Source organism: Tamandua tetradactyla, chromosome 15, assembly GCF_023851605.1.
Source record: "Tamandua tetradactyla isolate mTamTet1 chromosome 15, mTamTet1.pri, whole genome shotgun sequence".
NCBI classification, from domain to species: Eukaryota; Metazoa; Chordata; class Mammalia; order Pilosa; family Myrmecophagidae; genus Tamandua; species Tamandua tetradactyla.
Window position 1 is genome coordinate 75,375,849 of NC_135341.1, and position 25,064 is coordinate 75,400,912.

At 37.3% G+C, this 25,064-nt stretch overlaps 1 protein-coding gene across 17 annotated transcripts in view; it reads right to left on the reverse strand.

Moving 5' to 3' along the window:
- Positions 1-25,064, reverse strand: part of CPNE4 (copine 4) — a 694,898-nt gene that overhangs the window by 263,200 nt on the left and 406,634 nt on the right. The gene's annotated exons all lie outside the window — the stretch shown is intronic.

The window sequence follows — 25,064 nt, forward strand, 5'->3', positions numbered from 1 at the left end:
TTTTCCTCTGATCCCTATATACTCTAAGAAAAAGTTTGGAACATCCACTAAAGTATAAAAGTACTAATATTTTTTTAGTGCTTATGACATCACATTTAATTTTCCCAACCACCCTATAAGGTAGCTCTCGCTATAAGGTACCCAATAAAGTAGATCACCCTATAAGCTAGTCTGGAAGTGTAGGTGAGTGTTACCACCATGACTGGGCTCAGAAACTGATGGGTGAATGTCCCAACCTCCCATCCTCTGGAGGTACAATTGTGAGGTACATTCTCACATTTTCACTGGAGTGGGATTGAGTCTAAGTTTCCCATGGTAGAAACACCCTTTTTTCCTTTCCTCCATGTCATACTTGCCCCATTCCCTCACTCCTGCTTTCTAGCATCATCTCCCAAATAAAATACCTATATTTGAATTTGCCTGAGGCTCTGCTTTTGGGGGAACCCAAATAATACAGAATCAGTTATTGATAACTCTGATTCTAAAAATGGAACTGTTATTACTAAGCACCTATTACCCACACCAATCACTGTATTTGGGCAGTTCACACAAAAATTATGGAATAAGTTTGGGCTTCGGAGACAAAAGGGCCTTCTGTTTATATGCCAGTTGTACCTCTCACTCTCTTTGTGGTGAAGGTATTTAGCTTCTCGTGTAAAATGGAGATAATAAGACTGAGCTTTTGACAAGTTATATTTTTTATGGACCTTTCTCCTGTTCATCTACTAAAAAAAAATAGCTTAAAATGATGCCTTATTGTTTTCCAACCATTTTAAAATCTGTAATATTTCTTCTTTTATTTCTGATACCATTTATTTTTATATTTTTTCCTTTTTCAGTATTACCAGGTTTGTATATTTTATTAAACCTTTTCTAATAATCAGTTTTTGTTTTATTAGTTATTGCTATTGTTTACTTTTTTCTACGTCATTAATCTCTATTGTTATATTTAAGATTTTCTTTATATTTTCTTTAGATCTCTCTTCTTTTACTCTCAAACTCAGTTTCAATTTTTCTTGTTTCAAACAATGTGTTTAAAACTATACATTTCCTTCTAAATATTTTGATTACATCACACAAGTTTGATAAGTAGTTTCTTGCTATCATTCAGATCTAAATTCTTTCATCAAGGAACAATTGGGAAATATGTGTTTAGTCCTAAATATTTAGGAGTATTTTTATTTTTCACCTTTTATTTCTTATCACAATTTGTTTCATTGCAATCAGAAAACAAATTAAATTGCATGCATTTAATCCTTTATAATTTGCTAATATTCCCTTGTGTCTTAGTTTAAAGAAATTTTTTGTGTAGGACCCACCAAGAATTGAAAGAATTATTATCTTTTTATTAGATGCAGTTTCCATTTCTGTATAACAATTGTTAAGGTATTCTGTAGCCTTATTTGTTTTTGTCTTCTTATTACATCACTTTTTAAAGAAATAATATTAAAATACTTCATTGAGGATTTGCCTATTTCTCCTTCAGAGTCTCTGAATTTTGCTTTGAACCTGGAAGCAGAAATGTTAAGGTTCAGATAATATAATCCTGGTGAGTTACTTGTTTTATCTCAAAGTCCTTCTTTAACCCATATGATAATTTTTGTCTTAAATTTTTATATTAATATATTAATATGATATTACTGTAGTCTATGAATTCTTTTTGGATAAGTTTTGCTGGGACAACATTTTAACTCTGAAGCATTTCTGCACATACATTTCATATGAATCTCTTGCATATAGTATATAGTTAGATTTTTTTTAATGCACATTTGCCTTTTAAAAAAATTTAATCAGCTTACATTTGACTGATACATTTGGATTTATTCTTTCATGCTATTTTGTGTTTTCTGTTTAGAACGCCTTTTCTTTGCTTCTAAATTTTTCTTTTTCTAGTCTTTTTTTGATTAAATTACAGGAGAATTAACTCCTACTGTTCAGAAGATATATATCTTATTTTTATTATTTTATTGGTTGTCTTTATATTATTAATGTGTATACCTGCTGTAATTCACCTACAGGGGGAAGTTAGTTATGCTCTTTTCTTTCAGAACTACAAAAAGTCCTTATGTCATTTTACCTTCTATCCTCTATGTTATTATTATCTAATGTCTTGATTGCACCTATATTTTAAATATTGTCAAGTTAATGATAACAATTATCATGAAAAATATTATTTGCACTTTAGAATTCTTACATTTACTAAGAATGTTTCTTAAATTTCATTGCCACATCCCTCTCCTTCTCTTTGGTTCAGTGTTTTTCTTGGTGAAGTCTCTCCTTCAACCTTCAGTGAGAAGCTGTTAGTTTTAATAACTTTTCTTTCAATGTTGTATTACAGAAAACATCTCAAGTAGTACTAACAGTTGTTTTCTCCCAGCCCTTTGAAGATAGTTATTTGCCTTTGGACATTTATTGTTACTGTAGACTTCCAGTCAAACTGTTTTGTTTAGTTTGTTCTTTCCTCTGTTGTATTTATGACTTTATATTTGATATTCTAAACTTTTCCTGTGATCTGTCTTGATTTGATTTTCTTTTTATTTACCTGTCTTGGGTCTTGTGAGATCCTTCAATAAGTGGATTCATGGCTTTCTTTAATTTTAGGAAATTCTCAGCAATTATATCTTTAAATAGCATTTCTCTCACATTCTATCTACCTTCTGCTTCTGGAGCTTCCCATTCTAACCTTAATGCCTTTTAAAATACTTTTCAAATACTATCTCTCAGTGCTATATTTTGGGGCATTTCCTCAGGCTTAATTTTTATTTCAAAAATTCTTTCCTTGACTATGTTTATTCTACATTATAAACTGTCCATTTCTCAAAAATTGCAGTCTGTATTTTTCACTTGCATAATTTCTAAATGACTCTATCATTCAAATTCATCATTCTGTTTCCATTCTGTCCTATTTTTGCCTTATGGCTTCTCTCCTTTTAACCCTCTGCATATTTTAAAATGCTCTCTTTAATGTTTCTTTCAGTCTGTGCTATTATAGCCAGTTCTTTAGGTACAAACTCTATAGTTTGTTACATCTGCAACTTTATCTCATGGTGGTTTATTTCTCCAAGTGTTTCATAATTTTTGCTGTGAACTCATTTTCAGCAGGAGTTATGTTCCTTGAAAGTCTGGGTACCCTGGATTTGGAGTTGTCCTTAAGGAATAGGCTTTGTGTTTGCTTCTGCCAAGACCCTAAGAGAGTGTCAAGTTCTTGACCACTTGTATTACATGTTAATTTCTTGACTTGGGTTTTCACATATTCAGGTAATATAAATTGATTACTCTTAGGTGATATAATTTCTATTTTTGACTGCTATAGGACCAGCTCTCTTGATTCTTCTCCAGGCTCCTTTTCCCTTTTTCCAATCCTAGTAACTCCCATGTGTATGCAGGAGCTTAGTTTGAGAATCTTAGGCCTTGTCTCTTATCCTGTATGGGGGATGAAAACACCAGCTCTCCGGGCCATAGGGCCTCTGGTCAGATCTTATAACTTTATGGTCTGCTCATCAACTGCTTCTGCCCAGCACTCTGCCTTTGTTCCCCTTCTTCAGTTTCGGCACCAAGGATTGCCCTGTCTTACTTTAGATTTGAACTAAAATTACTCTATACTTGTGCTGTACTTGATCTATCATTTCTTACTGTTTCAGAGCTGGACAAGTGTGCCAGTTTGAAAGTATTATGTTTTAATCCTGATTTAATCTGGTGGGGGCAGCCATTTCTTTTCATTCTGATTCAATACTATAGGTTGGAAACTTTGGATTAGATTAGCTCCACTGAGAGGTGACACACCCAATTGTGGGCATGACCTTTTGATTAGATGGAGATGTGATTCCACCCATTCCCAGTGGGTCTTGATTAGTTTATTAGAGTTCTTTAAAAGAGGAAACATTTTGGAGAGAGTTCAGGGCTGATAAAACCTTTGGAGCTGATAGAGAGATAGAGCTGACACAGATGCTGAATTTGGAGAATAGAGATATGGATATTTGGAGATGCTTGGAGCCCAGCAGACAATGCCACAAGATGTTAAACAAGCTAGAACCCGGAGAGAGCCAAAGGCAGCCAAGAGATGAAAGCCAGCCTCAGAGAAGCAAAATGAGGAGCCCCCACAGGAACAGAGGCTGAAAAAGCAATGGAGTCCAGGAGTAAGGGACCAACAGATGCCAGCCACATGACTACCCATCTGACAGAGCTGTTCCTGACCCTTCAGCCTTCCTTGAATTAAGGTCTCTTTCACTGGATGCCTTAGTTGAAACATTTTCATAGGCTTAGAACGGTAAACTTGTAGCGTATTAAATTCTCCTTTTTAAAAGCTGTTCCAGTTCTGGTATATCACATTCTAGCAGCTTATAAACGAACACAACAAGGTTTTTTCAGTGTCAGGTCCGTTTGTGGGGTGACTGTAAGTCTCTAAGTACATTCCATATGTAATCCCTTATCAGAAAAGAAATATACTTCAGATAATAGGGAAATTAATTCTAGACATGTAAAAATAACAGATAATAACAACTGATATTTGTAGACAGTTTACTTTGAGACAGATAAAATGTTAAGTGATTTATAATGCATTATCTAATTAATCATCAAAACAATTGTATGATATAGGTAATACTGTGTCTATTTGAGGGAAAAAGCTGAGGTTAAACTAATTTTCCCAAAGTCAGAAGGCTAATTTGTGGTTGACATACCTAGAATAGAGTTGTGCTGGAACTGCACATATACTGGCTCTACCACTTATAGTATGATTTTGGGCAAGATTCTTAGACTCTCTAAGCCTTCATATGGAAAATGTGGATTAAATCAACAATATTCAATGTAATGACTGAGAATGTGCTTAGAAAGTGGCTAGTACAGTGCCTGACATATGGTAGACTCTAAACATTAGGTAGTATTATATAGTACTCATTTCAAAATCACATTGTATTATACAGGGAAAATCAAAATCCTCTCTTTGGACAGGAAGGGATGATGTTATGCTTCTTTCATCTTACCCTAAGAAGTTAGCACAGCACATGTTCTCTCTGACTGCCAGGCAGTTCCCTGTATACCTTCTGTGAGCACATCAGTTATTACCAACTCAAACTTCTGCCTCTCTATTTGTATCTTCACACATTTTAAATTCATATTACTTGCTAATTGATGCAACCATCATGCTCCAACTAGTTTCTAACTACACTAATGTCATTTGTAAGATTTCTCCTGTGTCTCCAGAAGTAAGCTTCTGTAGATGTTTTCTGAGGGCTCATTGCCTCCTTGGTCCAGACCAATAACTGGGATAGGCAGAAGGAAGGTGTTGGGTTCTCCAGAAGCAGATACTGAAGTGGTTTGGGGTTACAAAATGCTTATTAAGGAGAAACAACCGTGAAAGGAAGAGGGTGGCACAGGATTCACAGGAGGAGAAGATGAACTGCAATTCAGTTCTAGTAAAGTTTGGACCAATTTGGTAGGGAATTCTGGAGCAAATATTGTCTATCAGAGTTGCCCTGCGTGGGAACTAATTTACCTGACATTTATACTCTGGCCTCACTCAGTCACCTGATTCGCCAGGAAGGCTGTGACCTTGTGTGAGGTGTTCTTCTGCAGGCAAGGCTGACCCTGCAGGATTGACAGCTGGAGACTCTTTTATGACCAACCTTTCTGCAGCTTGGCCTTGACCTTCCGTGAAAGGGTATCTGAGTAGTGCATCTCTGTATCTGCCACAGGGGGCAATTGAAACCAGACATGAGATTTCATCAATATTCTAATGGAAACATTAAGGCCATTTCTAAAATAACTGCCTTCCTTCTTTCTTCTGTCTTGCATGAGACTTAATTAGGTACCTTAACTTTTCCACATTTTTTTTGAAGTTCCTGGAGGGTAGAAGCTGGAATTTCTCATCTGAAGACCCCACAGCTTATATCATAGTACACTTTATATAATGAGGGTGAAGCAAATGTTTGCTATATATATATAAAAAAAAAAACTAATTGTATTAAGAATGGCAGGGAAAAGGACTGTTCAATATCTGACTTTTAAACAACAGTTTAATTGAAAAAAGGAAAAGACTAATTTGAACCTACATCATATGTATCAAAATGAATGGCAAATGTACTCAAGTATTAAATATAAAATTGAAGCCATGAGTCTAAGAAAACACAGATATGTATGATTCTGACTTTGAGGCATTCAAATTTTGGAAGCAAAGGAAGAAACCACAAAATAAATTTATAGTTTGCCGATACAATTTTTAAACTTCCACATGTGGAAAAAATGAACAAAATTTAAAGGCAAATGAACAACTGGGAAAATATTTGTATTATATCAAGTCTTATTCTTAATAATTAAAGTTATACAAGTTAATTAGAATACTCAAAATACCTTAGTGGAAAAAGGAGCAAATGATGTGAGTGTGCAGTTCCAAGAAAAAAATGCAAATGGCAAAAATCTCAAGTTTGAAATTGCATTTGTTTGGATCTGAATCCCAGTCTAGCCAATTACTAGCTGTGCGTCTTGGGCAACTCCCTTGTAATCTCAGAGACTTACTTTCCTTCTTCATAAAGTGGGGTTGTAAATACCCATCTGGTGATATTGTAGCAGGAACAGTAAGGTTTAATATTCTAAAGTACAAACTCGAGCCAGATTGCCTTTGTTCAAATCATAGCTCTGCTACTTACTAGTTGTGAGATCACGGACAATGACTTAACCTTAATATGACTTCGTTTCCCCATATTTTTTTTTTTTTTTTTTTAAGGAAGGAAGGATAGAAGGAAGGAAGAGAGGAAGAAAGGGAAACATCTTTTTTAAACATTTTCTTGTTTTATTGTATTTTGTTTCTCCGTTTTCGTTACATGGGCTGGGGCCGGGAATCGAACCGAGGTCCTCCGGCATAGCAGGCAAGCACTTTGCCCGCTGAGCCACCGCGGCCCGCCCCGTTTCCCCATATTTAATGGGTGATAACAATACTGTCTACTCTATAGAGTTATAAGGAGAATTATATGGGTACTTAAAGCAATCCCAGTGCATCGTGCATGCTAGGCCAGTGATCCCTATTATTACTCAGTGAGACTACTAACATAAGATACCTATTGAGTTAAGTTAAGTAAGGACTTGGATGCATACTGTGTGCCAAGTCCTGTGCTAGGGGATTTAAAAAAATCAAAATATATAACCTCTGCCTCTGAGAAACTCATAACTTCAAGGAGGAGGAATGTACAGGGAGAAATAAATCCCAGGGGAATTCAGTAAATCGAGTTAGAGTTCTATATAGGGCACCTTAGGAGAAAAGAGGAGAAGCCCTTTTTCTAGTCCAGGAATTCAAGGAAGGTGATGATACTGAGTTGACTCTTAAAGCACAGAGTAGATACTAATCCATGTTATTTTTTTGCACTATTCCATTCCTTTTCTAAATATCTCCGGTTGTCAAATACTGAAGTAGAAACAATGACAGGAGATAGAAAGAGAGAGTCAGGAAGAATTGTGCTTGTTCCTCTTCTCAATATCCTTTTCCTATTCCCACTTCAGATAGCCTGGCCACATAATACTAATTTGTACTCACATATGGCACACTTTTGACATTTCAAGGTCCTTTCTCCTGTTCCTGCCACACAAATATGGGAGTTATATACTTTTCCTTCTCCATGGGTTGGTTTGACCTTTAGTGAAAGGCTGTGCCAACTCCTGTGCTCAGAAAGCAATAAATACATGTCTTGCTGTTGCAATATTTTAAGAATACGGGGGCATATAACAATTAACTAAATTGTTCAGCCAAAGCCCACCTTCCCCAGGGGTGCTTCTTTGTTTTGAAAACCAATTAGGCCTTGTCTGGAGATCCTCCACTCTACTACCCCTGATTTTGTTTGCTAGTCCCTCCTTGCCTGGCTCTAAGTGGTACCTTCCTTAAGGTTATAATTTCAAAGTTCATATTTCTCCAATGGAGGTATAGAATGGGCCAGGCCTGGTGAGGGCTATTTGGAAAAGACAGCTGCTAGAAATCCTGTCCTTCTTTTTTCTTTTCTTCATGTTGCTAATTCTTGCTAGTATTTTAGGACTTGGTTGTGATATCACCCCCTTTGATATGAGTTGACTCCTCATGCCAGCTGAGAGAGGCATTCCCTAGCTTTACCAGCACTTATCCCCACTGATAATAGAATAATTTACTTTCCTACATTAGACCATGAGTTTTTGAGGGTAGTGATTATGCCTTTTAATCTTTGTACCCCAATACTAGCATGGTGTTGACGTGGCCCATAATAGATACTTCAGTCAATGCTTGATGAATGGATGAACAAACAAATTTCCTAGACAAGTCAGGTGGATAACTTAAGGTAAAGATGATAGGGGAAGTCTTGGGCACAAAAATATTCTCACAACTCCCCACTTGGACTGTTTTTCCTTAGGCTTCAAAGAGGGGCATCCCTCGACATTTCAAGCTGAACATATATCTTATCTCCCTTGGTTAGAGGCATTCAAACTTCTCTTTTTATTTTATATTTTAACCACATGAGTAATTATTTCATTATGAGTGATTATTTCTGATACATAAATTCAGATAAACAAAAATAATAGCCAACTACTGTTGACATTTGTGAAATCAAATTCTTTCCCAATCATAAATATGAGGTATTTCTCAACAGGGACTTACATGGTACACAGAGTAAACAAAACTCTCAATCAGACTTTTACAAAAATAAGGTAAAAGGTTTCAGATGACTGGTTTTCTCTCAGCAAATACCAATAAAATGCAATTCAATGATGGTAAATATTTGAGGTACCAATGAGTGTTTCTAAAAATATATTTCCAGGTGTCACATTGGAAATTCTTAACTAACACCAGTACTCATTAGCCTGAGAGTGACTGTTGGCAGAGCTTCAGAATGAAGCTTTATTGGGGAATGGGGAGTGTTTGCTTGTTAAATACATGTGTATATATACACACTCATACATACATGCAATAAAATAATATAAAATAAAATAAAAAGAAGATTTGTATCCTTGGCCTAAGGGGAACTTAAATGCCCAAAAGAAGATCTACCATAAAATCGCCATCTTCTAACCCTGTTGCTTAAGTGCCCCTTAAAGTAATTTCAAAAACCTATGAATCTACTCACACATGTGTAAGATGGCATATAAAAGTTTTCATCATAGATTTCAAAAACTGCCAATAATATATCTTGCATATTTTAATTCTGCCATCTTAAAATAAAATGGTTTGGAATCTAATGAGTGGAAAGTTGATGCCACAGTGATTTGTCGCTATTAAATATTGAAAAAAAATACATGGTCAAAGTCTTCTTCAATGAGTTTAATAACCTTCCTTTTCTCCTTTCAAACTGTAATTTTACTTCATTCTCCTCACAGAATTCTAGCTGAATGAAATATAATTTTATCTTTTAAAAGTTTTTTATCATTCAATTTAAACATAAATCTTAAAAAAAAAATCTCCAACCTTAAATATTAAAGATTTTTCTTTGGATTGAGTTATCATTATCAATACAATGAATATGAAATTGATCAAAACAATGAAATACATTATAAGTGTTGATAATTATGGAAGGTAAAATTATAATTGAGAATTCATCTCAATGAGATGAATGACCAATTCTTCCACAGTTACTTCACATATTCATTGATGAATATACCTAACTACTACAATAAATGAGGCTTAGCCTCAGTTTCATTCCTATTTATCATTTTTATAAATGCTTAGAACTCAGAAATTTTTTTCTCATGAATAAATAGATGCGAATTTAAGTTTTGTAATAACAGCTTCACTCAACTTTTTGAAATCCTCCCAAGTTGTATGTCCAATTCACATTGTGATTTATCATCAAAAGTTATTTTTAATGATTCATCAATTGCCAATTCAATTACATCCACCTTCAACTTTGTAGAAAGCAAAGAACTGGAAAACCTGACTGTCAAAAAGATTTGTGTATTACTGAGTCAGGAAAGTCATCCATTTTCTCAATGCCTGCACTAATGTTTCAAATGTTCCCTTGTTTACCATTCTGGAGGGCTGGTAAACCATAGGGCAACGCACTATTGAAAGGATCCCAGCAGCAACAAGTTCCCTTTATTTGATAAAGTAGGGGAAAAGATGAATTACTAGGCAGTTCAGTTTTAGGAAACGGTCCATATGGAACTTGAATAGCTATAAGTGAAGTCTTGATTGTGCATTCTTTGGAAAATCTTCATGTTTACCCAGGGATTTTATCCCCAAGTTTGAAGTCTACTGCCCTAAGTCAATCAATCAACAGACCATATTTATAAGATCAGGAAAGGAGATAAATTGCTAATATACTTCTGGGTTGGAGAAAATTCATCAGGATTCTCTGGTACTTGTTTGCTAGGTGGAAGGCCTTGCTTAGCCACTTGGTGCCCTGGTGGCAGATTTCAACTCTCCTGGGCCATCTGCAGCCCAGGCATGTTTTCCTCAATATTTCAGCTAAGAATTCCCTGACAATCAGAACTCATTTTCACTATTAACTCTGGTATTAAGATTATCAGAAAACACTAGTAAATTATGATACGAGTTATAATTATTCCCAAACCGGCAATTTTCAGCTTGAATCAGAATTCAAGGAAACTAGCTGCTGAAAGTGCTTAGATTTTCCCCAGTATGGAAGACCAGGGTAGGAAGAGGTTGCAGTAACTAACCTTGGTAGATTTGCCCTTGGTTGTCATAGCATAAAAGGATCTTAGGGCTACTGTTATTGAAAAGTTTATTTCTGCCCAATAACTGATCCTCATAAGATTTCAAATGTTTCCATCCAATTTCCTTCTAAGAGAAAAAAAATCAAATAAGTTTATATAAAAAACTCTTGTGTTCCATTTTCTTCCATTTCAGATTCTTTTTTTTTTCTTCAAGAAAGGTATTTTAATACCACTGCAAGGGTGCCCTGCACACATAACCATTATCCTATCCTCAAAAGAACCCACCTTGCCTTGAATCTCCTAATGTTACCACACCTCAAGGGCTTGAAATCCTATCAATATACCACATAAACTCACAAGTTCCTATGCATAGCCCCGATCAATCCCCTAAGTTCTCAATGTTAATATCCAATTGCCAAACAGACATCTGCATTTGGAAATCTGATATATATCTCCAAAATTTCACATCAAAAGAAGAAACTTACTTCTCCCCCAGGTTCCCCTGCTTCAGTAAATGGCACCTCTGAGCTACTCAAACCAAAAATCTAAGGATCATTCATCTTTTACCATACCCCCAAATCCAGTCCATCAGCAAATGAACATTTTGGGAAATGTGACTCACCTTTACATTTCCCCAATCTATCCACTTCTTTCTCAAGTACTGCCTGACTCCATGGATCCTAGGCATGGCTTTTTGATAGCTTCCCTCATTCTTGCCTTCCTCTACCCTTTCAATCCATTCTCTACTCTGGAGTAAGAGTGGCATTTGAAACATGTAAGTCATATTATGTCATTCCCTTGCTTAAAATCTTTATGGTTTTCTACTGTTCTTATAAAATCCGAATTTCTTACCAGAGATTAAAAGGCTCCACAGCAGTGCTTTTTAACCTGTCATTATGATCACTTGGAGAACCTACAATAATAAGAACAAAATACTAAGACAAAACCAAATACCAATGCTTGGGACCCAACTGAACTCAAATCTCTCTGTGATTGGAGCACCTGCATTTCTAGGAGTTGAGAAACACTGACTCTCCTGGTTATTAAAATCCAACCGTACCAATCTATTTCTATTTTTGTTTGTTTTTATGAACATGTCAAATTTGTGCCCATACAGGGCCTTTTTACTAGCTGTTTTCTCTTTTTAAAGTGTTCTTTCTATAGGGTAGGTTATCACATGGCTGCCTTCTCATTATTTAGATCTCAGCTCAAGTGTTACAACCTCTTCAAAGATACATGGGTCATAGGGAAAGGGGCAAAAGACATGTAAACCTATAGGAGATCAGAATCCTCATGTCAGGAGTTACCACCCTGCATTCTCCCAGACACTCATGCATATGTGTTTCTAAGAGCTTGTTGTCAGTGGCTACCCTTCTATTCTCTTGCCTGTAACATGCAGCCATTTAAAGAAGTGCCAAGGTGATCTGGTTCTTAACATGCCATGCAAGCAGGAGCTAACTCTGACTCCTCTGAAGAATGACACTTGACAGATCCTTGTCCTAAGGGTATATTTTGACACACAGATATTTTTAATCACCTTCCAGTGATTTTTCCCTAACAAAATACTCACTAAAAATCCAGTTCAATTTTGGAAGCTACTTTCTAGGAATGCAGTTGACTTGGAGTAAAGTCCTCAGTATTAGAATGAGTTTCAACCCCAGTGCCCAATTTTGCTTTAGAAGAAATCCCCTTCTAGTCCACCACTTCCAATATCAATTTTCATGGATAAGGAGCATTATACCTTACAAAGCACTTTTACAGATGTTCTCTCTTATTGTCTTACAAAAACCTTGGGAGGTAAGGCTGGTAGCAGGGCCCCTGCATTGAGTACGTAGCTTATGTTGTGCAGCAGTGTTCCTGGCAAAGGATGAGCAAGGAATGAAATCCAGCACCTTCACCAAGCCAGTCCCTTGCCACAGTCAAGAGTCAGCTCAGAGGAAGGAGTGTCCTCAAGTCCACTCCAGAGGTAGCATTTTTCTTATCTGCACAATGGTGCCACGTGTGGTAGCAGTAGCTCTGGCGGTACTGTTATTTTTGTTTGTTGTTTGTTTCTTGCTTTGTTTTGCAGATGACAACCCTGTTTTCCAGGGAAGTGAAGTAACCTATCCTAGTAGGAAAATCTGCCAGTAAGTTAAAAATTGGCTAGTGAGCAGACAAAAAAAAAAAAAAAATCCTGAACTCTTTCTGTGATCACTCACAAATATTTTGACTCTTACTTTGGTCCCTTGTTTGTAATCAATGGCTATAGGGCAGCAGTTGGGTCCATGATTATGAAGTGAAAGACATAATCACTATAGTATTTGGCATAACTTTAATGATAGTCTCCAATTCCATTTAACTTATCAAGGCTCCTTCTCCTTACTTGGAAATTGAGGGGGTAGACTCAGCACCAAGTGAGGTTTCTTTGGGCTCTAATATCTTTGGCTCAAGGAAGCAGCAGAGCTTTCAACAAATTAAGACCTTTCCTTGCTCCTTCATCACAGCTGTCCAAGGTTACATGCATCAAAGCCATCTTGTGAGACAACTTCTGCTACATTAAGCCATTCTGGAATCATCTTCAGCCTCATTGACTCTTAACAGGATTAGTTTGGTCACTACCAACCTCCCTTTTTATCAAACTTGCTTTTGAATTGAATCCTCGACTTGGATGGAAGTGCCCAGGCCCCAGGAGCATAATTACAGACATATTCATTAATTCTGTGCTTTCTCCCCCAGGCAACCCATAGCTTTCTGCAAAGAGGACATATTTTCCAAGCATTGTGCCTGCAGTCTATGAGGAAAATGATGAAGGTTGGAAGAAGGATGGACATAAATACATTTTCTCTAAGTCTGCTCAAACTAGAATAACTTATTGCCACATACCCACCCCTTCCTCCACTGTCCTCTTTCCCCTCCAGCTCCTCCATCAGTAAATGGATTTAACCTTATTTGCTTCTCCCTAGGGAGAATGCATTCAGTCACAAGCTTCCCAAGGTGCTTCCGTTCCTGGTATAAAAAGCTGAAAATGTCATCGCATTTGCAGATGAACAGAAACTTCCCACCCAAAGAGCATCAGTGCCACTGTGGCTGACAGAAGCAGATGGCAGGAGCCTTCCTCTTACCACCATTGCTTTGTTGTTAGAATAATACATGTAGATTCTTTTCATCTAATGATGCTGGGCAAGTTTAACTTTCTTTGCAAAGGTAACAACATTTTGCCTTTAACCACAAGATTGTTTTCTCTTTCTTTGGAAAAGGGCAGAATGGTTCTTTTTCATTCACAATGGTCCCAATCACCCCCAACCTCTAGACATGCATTTACTTAAGATGCACTCTGTTCTATATCATTACAGTCGAGGTCACAGTGGCTTTGGCATTGTTAAGCTAAGGCAGTCTGACTACTGAATTGAAATGGTAGCTCCAAGGTTTTTCTTAGCATTCCCATTTATCAAGGAGAGATGGGCTGAAAGCTGAATGGTTCATACATCTCCTAATCTGCAATAAGCTGGGGCTTCAATCTATTTTTTATGATTTAATATTTCCTGGGTAAGGGTCACCAAACTCTGGCAGGGGAAGGATGTTGGGAAAGGCAGTACAAAAAATATCCAATTTATTGGATCTATCTATGATTTCTGGAGCATAAATGAGCCATGATGGTGACTAGCTTCATGATACTGGTTAGTCAAGAGACCCCTCCCAGAGTGCTCCAAAGGTGCTCACCAAAGATTCTATTAGAAACTTTTCAATCAGATGTATTACGAGTTTGCCAAATGTACTTAGCAGAAGGTCCAACTCTCAGGACACTTTTCATGTTTTCATCCTATTCTGTAGGAATCAGAAATATGCAAATGAGGGAGCTCTAGTTACAAACTTGACTGATGCTTCAGATTCAATGCATATACAAGCTGGGTTAAGTACTATACTCTAGCTAGGAATGGCAAGCTGGCTGGTCATTGTTCACTAATGCTAAAGTAGATATTCTAAAATAGATTGTCCTGTTCCCCTGTTCAGACACAAAACACTAAAGCCTTTTACATCAAAAATCACTAAATGAGCTGTATAGAATCCTGCCTAAATGCATGTGGTGAGTGAAACTGCCCAATGAATGGTCAGTGCTAAGACGTGTGACCACAGCTGCCCTATCATTAATCCTATGCTACAATTATGAGAAGAGTTTTCCTCTATGGCCTCACACATGGACTTTTACAAACTAAGATGCATCTATGAAGATGGAGATAATAATTAATTCAATCAACATAGAGTCTGCTGGTTTCTACTCTCAAGAATATCAGAGTTTTGGAGAGTCAGACACATAAAAAAGATAATTACAAATGCAAAAAATAGTCTAAGTCTTATGTTAAATATATTAATAGAGTGATATGAAAAGCCACACCCCGGAATGTCTTCAAATGTAGTCTGGGAGAGGGTGGTAAGAAGATGCTACCTGGGAGAGGTGATCCTTAAGTTAAGTGGTAGTTTTGTCGGGTACCTGGTAGTCCAAAAAAAGAAGTTTCTCAACCCTTCAGTTTTGTCTCAACTAGGCAGGTGGTCGGAAGCCTGAAAGAAGTTATCTTTTATTCCCTTCTCAGCCTGATATAATAATTAGCTGAAATGAGATATTTAAATGGATATTAGGTGATGGGAAATGGGTAATGTTTTGGTAATGTAGCATTAATGCCAACAGCACCATAGCTTGAATTTCACAAGGAAAAGCGTTTGCTTGGAAGTTTTTACTTTTCCTTTCATATTTATTTTTCATTAAAAGCCCAACAGAAAAATCAGTAAGATAAAATTGTGCAAGGTTTAAGTTCATTACACTTTAGAATTTAAGTTGAACTATGTGTCCCATGGTCAATTAAAGACACTTTTCTCCAAACTCTCCTGAGTAGACGTTTCCAAAGAGCTTAAGATGTATTTATTCACTTTATGGAGTTCTGAAAAAATCCCATGACTGCTACTGTGGATATGTTTGTCACTTTTTAAGTTATCTCATAAGAGGCTGGATCTAAATGAGTTAGAGAAGACATAGACGGCTGGGCCAAGACTTACTCCTGAGATAAAAATAAACTCATTAAAGGTTTTAACTCTCTGCAGTATCTGTAACACCCAGGCAAGGGGCAGAACTACAATACAAAATGGGATCATAATAATAATCTCATCCAAGATAAAGTACCAAGTAGTTGGGTGAGGCTCAGAATTCTCATTCTCCCGTGTGACCCTGTGTTTTCACCATCTCGCTGAACCCATAGGCATTAGGACGTCACAGAATAATTATTTACACTGAAAAGAGGACATTACTTTATACTCACTCTGATGTTCTGTTTTTATTTATTTTTAAATTTTTTTGCTTTTACTCCTCAGTCTATGAATTTAATTATGAAATACAGTGGAATCTTCTTCCACAATTCTCTCCTTTTCTCCCATCCCTCAGCTCCCATGCATGATGCTCTAACTAAAACTAAGGCCATGTGCAATCACTGTTTTAAATGGCAGCTGAGATTTTCTAACCTAGTGTAATCACTGATAAACCATGTTCAGAATGACAATTCAGTGACGTACTCAGATTATCTGAAGGTTTAATAAAGAAGTGGTTAGTGCAAGCAGCTTGGACTGTTCACCAACACTGAAAAACAAATGGTAAGGCTTAGGTTAGGCTTTAGTTTCTAAAAGCTCTGAACATCAGGTCCGACTCATTCCATGGGCCTTTTATTATTGGCATATGAATATATAATTAGTTTATTACAGACTGAATGTTCTCTCTATAAATTATTATCATTATATATCTAATTAAATATATAATGAATATATAATTATATAATATGTTAAAGACTGAATGTACTATATATGTGTGTGTGCATAAATAATATATAAGCACATTTATTCTTTTATTTCAAGAAATAATATAATTTCAAAGGTTTAAATTTAAAGCATGCCGAAGTCCAGTGGGTCTGCCATAGTCATGTTGGTAATCTTTTGTATTCAAAATGGTCAGATTTGACCTCTGAAAACATGAAAATTCAAAGATGAAGCTGTAATACTAAACATTCATATTTCAAGATAAAACTTCCAGGCTAAGACCAATAGCCTGACCTATTAAAATGACCAAAATCCTAAGAGGACTAAAGTAAATGTCTAAGCAACTTGCATGTCCTATGGGCCTGGCACAAGTGATTGTTTGCTTGACTCTTACATCCATCTGTCTATTCCTCCTAGATCATCCAGACTCAAGTCAATGTGGCCAACAGAGAATTCAACTTTTCCTCTTGCGTTCCTTATCATTGCAAATGGCCCCTCCATTCACATCGTTACCCAAGTCAGAAACACTGGTATCAACTCAAACTCTTTCCTTTTCCTCATTCCCTAAATCTGGTGACAGTAGGCAATTCCTTCTCTCCCTCTCCATGGTCTCTGCTTCGATTCTGTCCTTGTCATCCATCTCTCATGTGGACCATTTCACTAGCCTCTACAGGATCTCTTGGCCTCCTATCTCACTAGTCCACCCTCCTCGATACTTCTAGGGCCCCAGTGCTTCTAATTTCCAACTACAGGTGATCCTGCCCCACAGGGGATACTTGGTAATGTCTGGGGATATTTCTGGCTGTTACAACCTTATGCTACTGTCATCTAGTGGGTAGAGACCAGGGATGCTGCTAACCATCCGGCAATACACAGTATAGACACCTACAACAAAGAATTATCTGGCCCAAAAGGTTTATAGTGCAAGGCTGAGAAACTCTATTCTAGAGTTATCTTTCTAATAAATGAATTCAGATACATCATTCCCCTGCCACAAAATCTACATTGGCTTCCCGTGGCCTCAAGGGAAGAATTCACATTCTTTAGCTATCATTCATGGTCCTATATCATAGTTTTACTATACCCTATCAGCACTCTACTTTCCAGGCATGACAAACTCCTTGTAGTTCCTCGAACATACTTTCATTTTAACAAGCCAGTAATAATTTTACCTTCAGCCTCATCTTCTGTTCTACTCCTTCAAAGTGGAGAATATTTGTTCTGTTTATGTATACTTTATACATCTCTTCCTCCTAGAAATCTTTCCTAATCACCCCAGGAGAGACTTTTTACTCCCTAGTGTAACCATTAAGATTGTTATTGCAGTTTCTATAACACCTAATAATACAGACGTGTTTACAGGTCTCTATTGCTATTACACAGTAAGCTGCTTGAAAAGAGGGCTCATTTGTCTTAATAACCTATATATTCCCAGTTTCTTACAAGTGCCTAGGGTGCTCAATAAATATTTAGTGACTAGATGGATGGATAAATGGACGAATGGGTGTCACTTTTGAGGTTATAGCCTCTTGACAAAATGTCAGAAGAAATAGCTTTGGACAAATCTGACTACCCTGCTAATTCTTTCACAATCCATCAATCCACTACAAGCAAAAACAGGAAATAATACTACACAGGACTCTGATTCTAAATTATCAATATTTTATTCTCATAGATTCCTAGAAGGTCTGAGCTGGAATGAATCTGAGCCATTAGTTCAACTGCCAAAGTATTTAAGGGATGAGAAAAGTAGAGTCTCTTTCAATTCTGTTTAGTGAAGTAAATTCTGTGGGGACACTGACCCTATGTGAGGCCCTTCCCCTAAAGGGGACCATGTGCAGGGTGGGAAAGCCTGAGTGGAGATAATGCAAAGAAGGAAGGATGGGGTTAAATTTGTGGAGGTTTGAATGCCAGACTTAGGATATATATTTAATTCTGTTATGAAGATTTTGAGCAAGTGAGTAACATAGCTGGATATATGCTTTTAGGGAACCTACTCTGTTAGCAATGGAAGAAGGCTGAAGCAAAAGGCAGAAATGTTTAACAGGCAGCAATTCAACTCTCTAAGAAAGACATTAAAAAGGCCTCAATGAGGGTGCTAATAGTGAAAAGGAAAATAACACGGGATAGGAAATTATTTCAAGGATGACTCATCAGGCCATCGTAGCAAAGGATCACCTAGAAAGATTTCCAAAGGACTTACGTGTTGATTGCAAAGAAGAAAGCAGAGAAGATGAAAAGAATGACAGAGTTTAAAAATAACAAAAGAGGCATACATCAAGTGGAGCAAGTATCCAGAATCCTGCAATGTGCTATTTTTCATCTGAACATGAACATATATTTCCTCATATGGTACTTGCAGGCAGACCCCATCATTCGTGCAAGGAGCCTGGTAAAAATGACCTGCTTCTAATTATAGTGCCCACAGCAGGCCAATCAATCAGTACTCAGGCAGTGCCTGGACTTTTCCAAAAAGCTCATGCTGCTTTCCTGATTGAAGTGGGGTGAGGTATATTTTTGCACCTTAGTGCATTTCACAATAACCTCCTGTCCAATCACCCCAGACCATATATACCACTGCCAAAGAGTTGAATCTAAAAGATTAAGGAACAAAGTTGCCTTTTGACCTTAAACAAAACCAGGAGTGAAATTAAACCTGATGTTCCATCTTTTCATGTCTCTGCCAAAGTCAAATGTCAATGGAAAAGAAACTGGGGAGGCTGTGGAGCTATGGGTTAATCACTTCTTACCAAAGAGTGGACTCAACCATGGTTAACTCTTTCAAAAACAGGGCATCACAGTATACAGCATTCCAGGATATAAACTGCAGTGTATGTAATTAGCATTTTTACAGGCTTGGGAATGTTGCTAAGTATTTTGTACATGGTCAACACTGGAATTTCTCCGGGTACAATGCCTCCAAGCCATGATAGGATTCAAAAAGTACTGGGTTACAAGCCAACAGGAATGCAGAGAGAGAGAGAGAGAGAGAGAGAGAGAGAGAGAGACAGAGAGACAGAGAGAGAGAGACAGAGACAGAGAGAGACAGAGAGACAGAGAGAGAGAGACAGAGAGAGAGAGAGAGAGAGACAGAGAGAGAGAGAGAGAGAGACAGAGAGAGAGAGAGAGAGAGAGAGAGAGAGACAGAGAGAGACAGAGAGACAGAGAGACAGAGAGAGAGAGAGAGACAGAGAGACAGAGAGAGAGAGAGAGAGAGAGACAGAGAGAGGCATTTCTAGGATTTTCAGAGGAGGTAGTTCTAATCTAATGGGTAATTTTCTAGATCAAAGAAGTAGGATGGGACACAGTTTTGGAAGGTTGGGAAAATCAGTCAAGGATATGCATACAAAATGAGAGAAAATTAGAGTGATAAAAGAAATACCCCAAAAAGATGTTGGTGAGAATCAGGTTCTAGCCACCTGGCCAAAGAAGAGTAAAAGGATCCCTTTCCAATGGGTGCCTGGGCCCCAGGCCACAGGCCCCTGAGGTGCTCAAGGCAGAAAAGAATCAAGAATATGAAGTATCATTTCAATGCCCCAGACATCTGGTCTTGAGTTCAGAGGAGTAGGCTATTACAAACTCCTCTGGTATGCACAGCTAAAAAGGTTTAAAAATTGCTCAGCTGCTCCTTATGACCTCCAAAATTTAAGGGGGAGATGGATAGTCAACAGATGCTGGCAATGTATTGAACTCAGCTGGGATGGAACCAAGACAGCAGTAAGCACTGCCAGGCACTATTAAACAGAAAGACCTAAGTCACACTTCAATGAACTTCTCAGGCCTGAGCAAGTCTGTGAATGATGTCAAAGGACAGATATAGAGCAGAACCCCTAACAACATCCCCAGAGCACAAAGTGTTCAGAGGAAAACCCTGGAAATTCCCACCTACCTGTTACTGTATCTGAAAGCTGAGAATTGAGTCAAACAATGAAGACAGAACATTTGGCTTCATGGACATAAAGAAAGATGCTGCTTTCTCCCTGACAATCTGCAAAAGGGGACCAGGTCACCAGATAGCACAAAGACAAAAGTCACAATAGAACAGGTCAGCAACCCAGAGAGATAATCATCCCTTCATGAGGACTTCAAGCTGCTGCCTTGCAGGCTAACATTATGGCCCTAGATTGAAAACCTGGATCAATAAAGAACTGGAATTAGAAATTGCTGAGGTTAGATTATTGAAGTATTTTTAAGTTATAGATCTAATATTGGCTTCCAGGAAAGTAGTGTAGTGAGATTGTTTCGGTTTGCTAATTCTGCCAGAATGCAGTATATCAGAATTGGGTTGACTTTCATAATGGGATTTATTAACTTATAATTTAAAGTTCTTAGGCTATGAAAATGTCCAACTCAAGGCATCAACAGGATGATACCTGGATTTTAAAGACAGGCTGCTGGCATCTGGGACACCTCTGTTACATGGGAATGCACATGGCCAGTGTCTGTGGGCCTCTGCTCCTTGGTTTTGCTGATTTCAGCTGCTGGCTTCAGTGGCTCTTTCAGCTTCTGTGGGTCCTTGCTTGCTTCTCCAGAGCTTTTCTCTCTAAACTTTCTCAGCTTTTTCTGTCCTTTATCCTCTCATAAAGGATCTAGTAAAAGGATTAAGATCCACCTTAAATGGGGTGGGTCACATCTCAAATTGAAATAACCTAACCAAAAGGTCCCACCCACAACAGGTTTGCACCCACAGGAATGGATTAAAAGAACATGAACTTTTCTGGGGTACATAACAGCTTTAAACCAGCACACAGAAGTTAAAAAAAAATGTGCTTTGAAGTCAGACAAATATGAGTTCAAATACTGGCTCCTCCGTTAGCCAGCTGGGAGATTTCGGAAGTAGGCAAGTTACATAATCTCCCACAGGCTTGGATTCTCACTTGAAGAAGGGCATCACTGCACTCACATCCTAGGGGTTGTGATGATGACATAAGATGATGCAGGTATCATGCTTAGCATAGTGGATGATACATAGTAGGTGATCAGCAAACGTTAACTCTCCTTCCCTTCTCTGTCCAACTTTTTAATATAGCCAGACCCACTGAAATTTAGTTCCCTATTTATTGCCAGAGAACAAAAGTAAAAGGAAGCTTGACTGATGATTGCCTCTATCTGAAAGTTTTTCATGTGGAAGAAAAACTGAGTATGAGTTTTGCTCTCTTCCTTAAAAGAAATAATTTAGATATAAACACTCTGAAGGCACAGATATCTGAGAATTTTTCCTAAGTGAAGAATACAAAAGTGAAGAAAGCTCTATTCATTACAAAGATATTAAAATGCATTGTTAGGGACCTACTCTGTTCCAGGCACTAAAGACACACAAGATGGACAACTCTTTGCTCTCATAAAGCTTCCACACAAGCTGGGGAAAACACACTCTGCCAAGAAATGTTCATGGCAGCACTAACTGTAACTATAAAAAACTAGACTAAACATTAATATTTAAAAATAGGGAAATGGCTAAGTAAATTATTGCCTCAAATTGCTGGAATATTATGAAATGATAAAAATGATTGTTATGGGCAGAACTGATTATGAATGAATGTTAAAAGAAAACAAATCAAGGTAAAGTTATATACACTCATAATAAAGTGTACATGGGAAGAAACTGGAGTAAAATACACCATAAAATCTAATATTAGTTTTTGGAGTATGTGTGACATTTTCTTTAGAATTTACTTCCCATATTTGGTATATCTGGCCCTATTTTGCTTATCCCCACAGCACAGTTTGAAAACACTCAAGCCTAAGCAATTACAAGGTTGAGCATGTATAAATACTTCAGGCAACCATAAATAAGAACTAACCTCTTACTAAATGAGAAATTAAGTCAGGTTTGACTCTGTCTCTGAGCATCAAGACACTAAATTGTCTCATGACCCATCTCCATAAAGTCATCACTTAACACTCACTTAACATCACTTAAACTCATTTTTACCTATTTCCTTGTCCTCTTGTTCTTCAAGAGGCAGTATGGGAAATGAGCAAGACTCTGGAGCAAGCCACAGCTGATTTTAAATTTTGATTTTGAGAGTTACTTAATACAAGTCAACCAGCCCATCTGTGACTCCCATCTCCATTGTAAAATGGATATTATGATAGCTGTCTCCCAGATAACGATATCCATTTCCTAGTTAATGGCATATATATAATTCTTGATTAATAAATCTTAGTTCTCTTCCTCACCTAATTTTATCTCTTTGTACGTCTCACAATAGCTAGAGTGAATCTGTGTCTTTCTCCATTCCTTCCTAACATCTTCCCTCCCTCCGCCTTCCCTCTCCCACCTCTCTGTCTTTCTCTCTCTTTCTTGCTCTCTCTCAAACACACACACAATTGATTATCCATTGGTTCTATCGGAATTGAAGTGGTTGCCTGAAATTCTCTTCCACCATGAGGTAGAAGATTGAACAGTTTATATCATTTCTGCCTTTCCTATCCATTCACATTGAGCTTTATCATCACCTTTATCATCTGAGCAACTCAAATTTCCTGACAAAAACAGAATCCACATGATTTTAGCCAAATGAAATATGTCAAGGAGTGTCAGCATTATGAAACTACAAATTGTAAATATCTCTGGAACATGTGGTTTGGAAACCCACTCTCTTTGTCTCTTTAAGATGGGCAGACTTGATAAAAATGAAGCCCAGCTATATCCCCTCTGAGTATACAACTTTGTAAATAGATGCCCAGCATCTAGCTCTATATTGTCTTTTTAACAGATTGTCCTCCATAGTCTGATTCACAGAATCAGCACAAAAGTTTGTGCTGGCCAAGCAAGACAAGGGCTAAATGCTCATTTTGTTAAAAAATCATTGAGAGGTTCTGTGAGGTAGGTCAGGAATCTCAGTATTGAAGGGAAAGTTTATGATTTTATATTATCAGTAAATTGGTTAGCACTTGGTTCTTCATTTCCAAACATATATTGAACATCTGTTGTACAGAATGCCCTGGAGATACATCTGCTCCACATCTCATCTGGGATACATATATCCATACACATACACATACACACACACACTATAAATATAGTTAATAAGAGCTTTTAAGAGATAATGGATACTTCTTTTCAAATTACAAATAATACATGTTCATTATTGAAATTGTAGTGATGAGGAGAAAAGAGAAAATGGATTCAGGCTATATTTTGTGCAGCAAAAAGTAACATTATTGTCATTCTAGTGAATATCTTTCAAAATATATTTAGATAGACCAAAAATAAGGACAGAAGGAAGTAGATGTTCACCAATCATTCATCTAGGTTGAGTGGCAACAGATCCAAGAAGAAAATGAAAATAGTCTGATTGAATATATTTTGTTCTTTATTGCTTCTGGGAAAGTAAAGGTGAATAAATAGATTATGTGGCAGTTTCTTTTTTTAACTTCTTAATGTGAGATTAGAATAGGCTATTGATAAAATTAGCACTCACATGAGCATCAGAGGAAATATGTATGAAAGCAAATAACTTTTTCCAGTAGAAAGAGCCTTAAAGAATATCTAACCCACTCTCTTTCTCTCTTTAAGATGAGCAGACTTGATAAAAATGAAGCACAGAGAGGTTAACTGCCTGGCTAAATGTCATGTAGCTAATTGATAGTAGAGCTGCCCTTTGTTTAGAACACTTTCCACTGCCTTATTTGCCTCCCAAAAGGAGGAAAACTTTGAAAACAGGAAGAAGCAATTGTAGGATAGTGAAAGAAAGTTAGCCTATAAACGACAAAGTATGAAAAAATGATTCAAGGAAGGTTTTGAAAGCCACACTGTATAGCTACATTGTTATCTGTTAAGTAAAGATGGACATCTTGGATGCATGGCCGTGATATTTTGCAGTAGATGTCTTAGAGGACAACCAGGCTCCCTCACCTATCCTATGATGCCACCTGCAGAGAACGACTCCTGAGCTTGATTAACCATGAATCTAATCCAAGATGGTGGGGTTTTTCTGATGTGCTATAATTCAAATGGTAGTATTTAGACTATTCATCGCCCCTAAGCAGGGGATTCCTAAAGTTAATATATTAGTCATTAGTGATGATCATCTAATATTCCAGGGTCTCCTCCCCTTCTGGGCACATAGCAAATTTTATTCCTTGTCCTCATTTTATAAGGTGGGGCCATGTGACAAGCCCTCACTAATTATGTATGGATGGAAGTGACGTGTGTCACTTCGGGGCTGGAACATTTAATTGCTAGCGTGAGATCCACCAGAGCTCTCCTTGTTCTGCCATGGCAATCAACAAAATTCTACTTGGTGGTTCTGGGCTTCTTGGGTCCCCTAGAGCAGATACCCAATCAACCTGTGATGGGCATACAGTGTGAGCAATAAATAAATCAATATTGCTTTAAGTCATTACAATTTGAGGATTGCTCATTACTACAACATAACTTTGCCATCCTTGCTATGTACCAAGATATGAAAACTAATGATAACCTTTGGTAAAGAGAAGTCCCTGGTTCTATACTTTTCTCACGGGGTGGGGGGGGGAAGCTGTTTGCAACTTTAATAGATTCTCAACTCTGCAGCTTTTAACTAAAGCATTCTATCCCCCTCAGAAGTTGGTAATTCAAAGGTTTAAGATAGCCCAAAGTTACCTGGAATCATTGTTCCAAGCTGGTGCTATATAGATACATTTAAAGTAAACTGATTAGCAAAAATGGCCTCAAA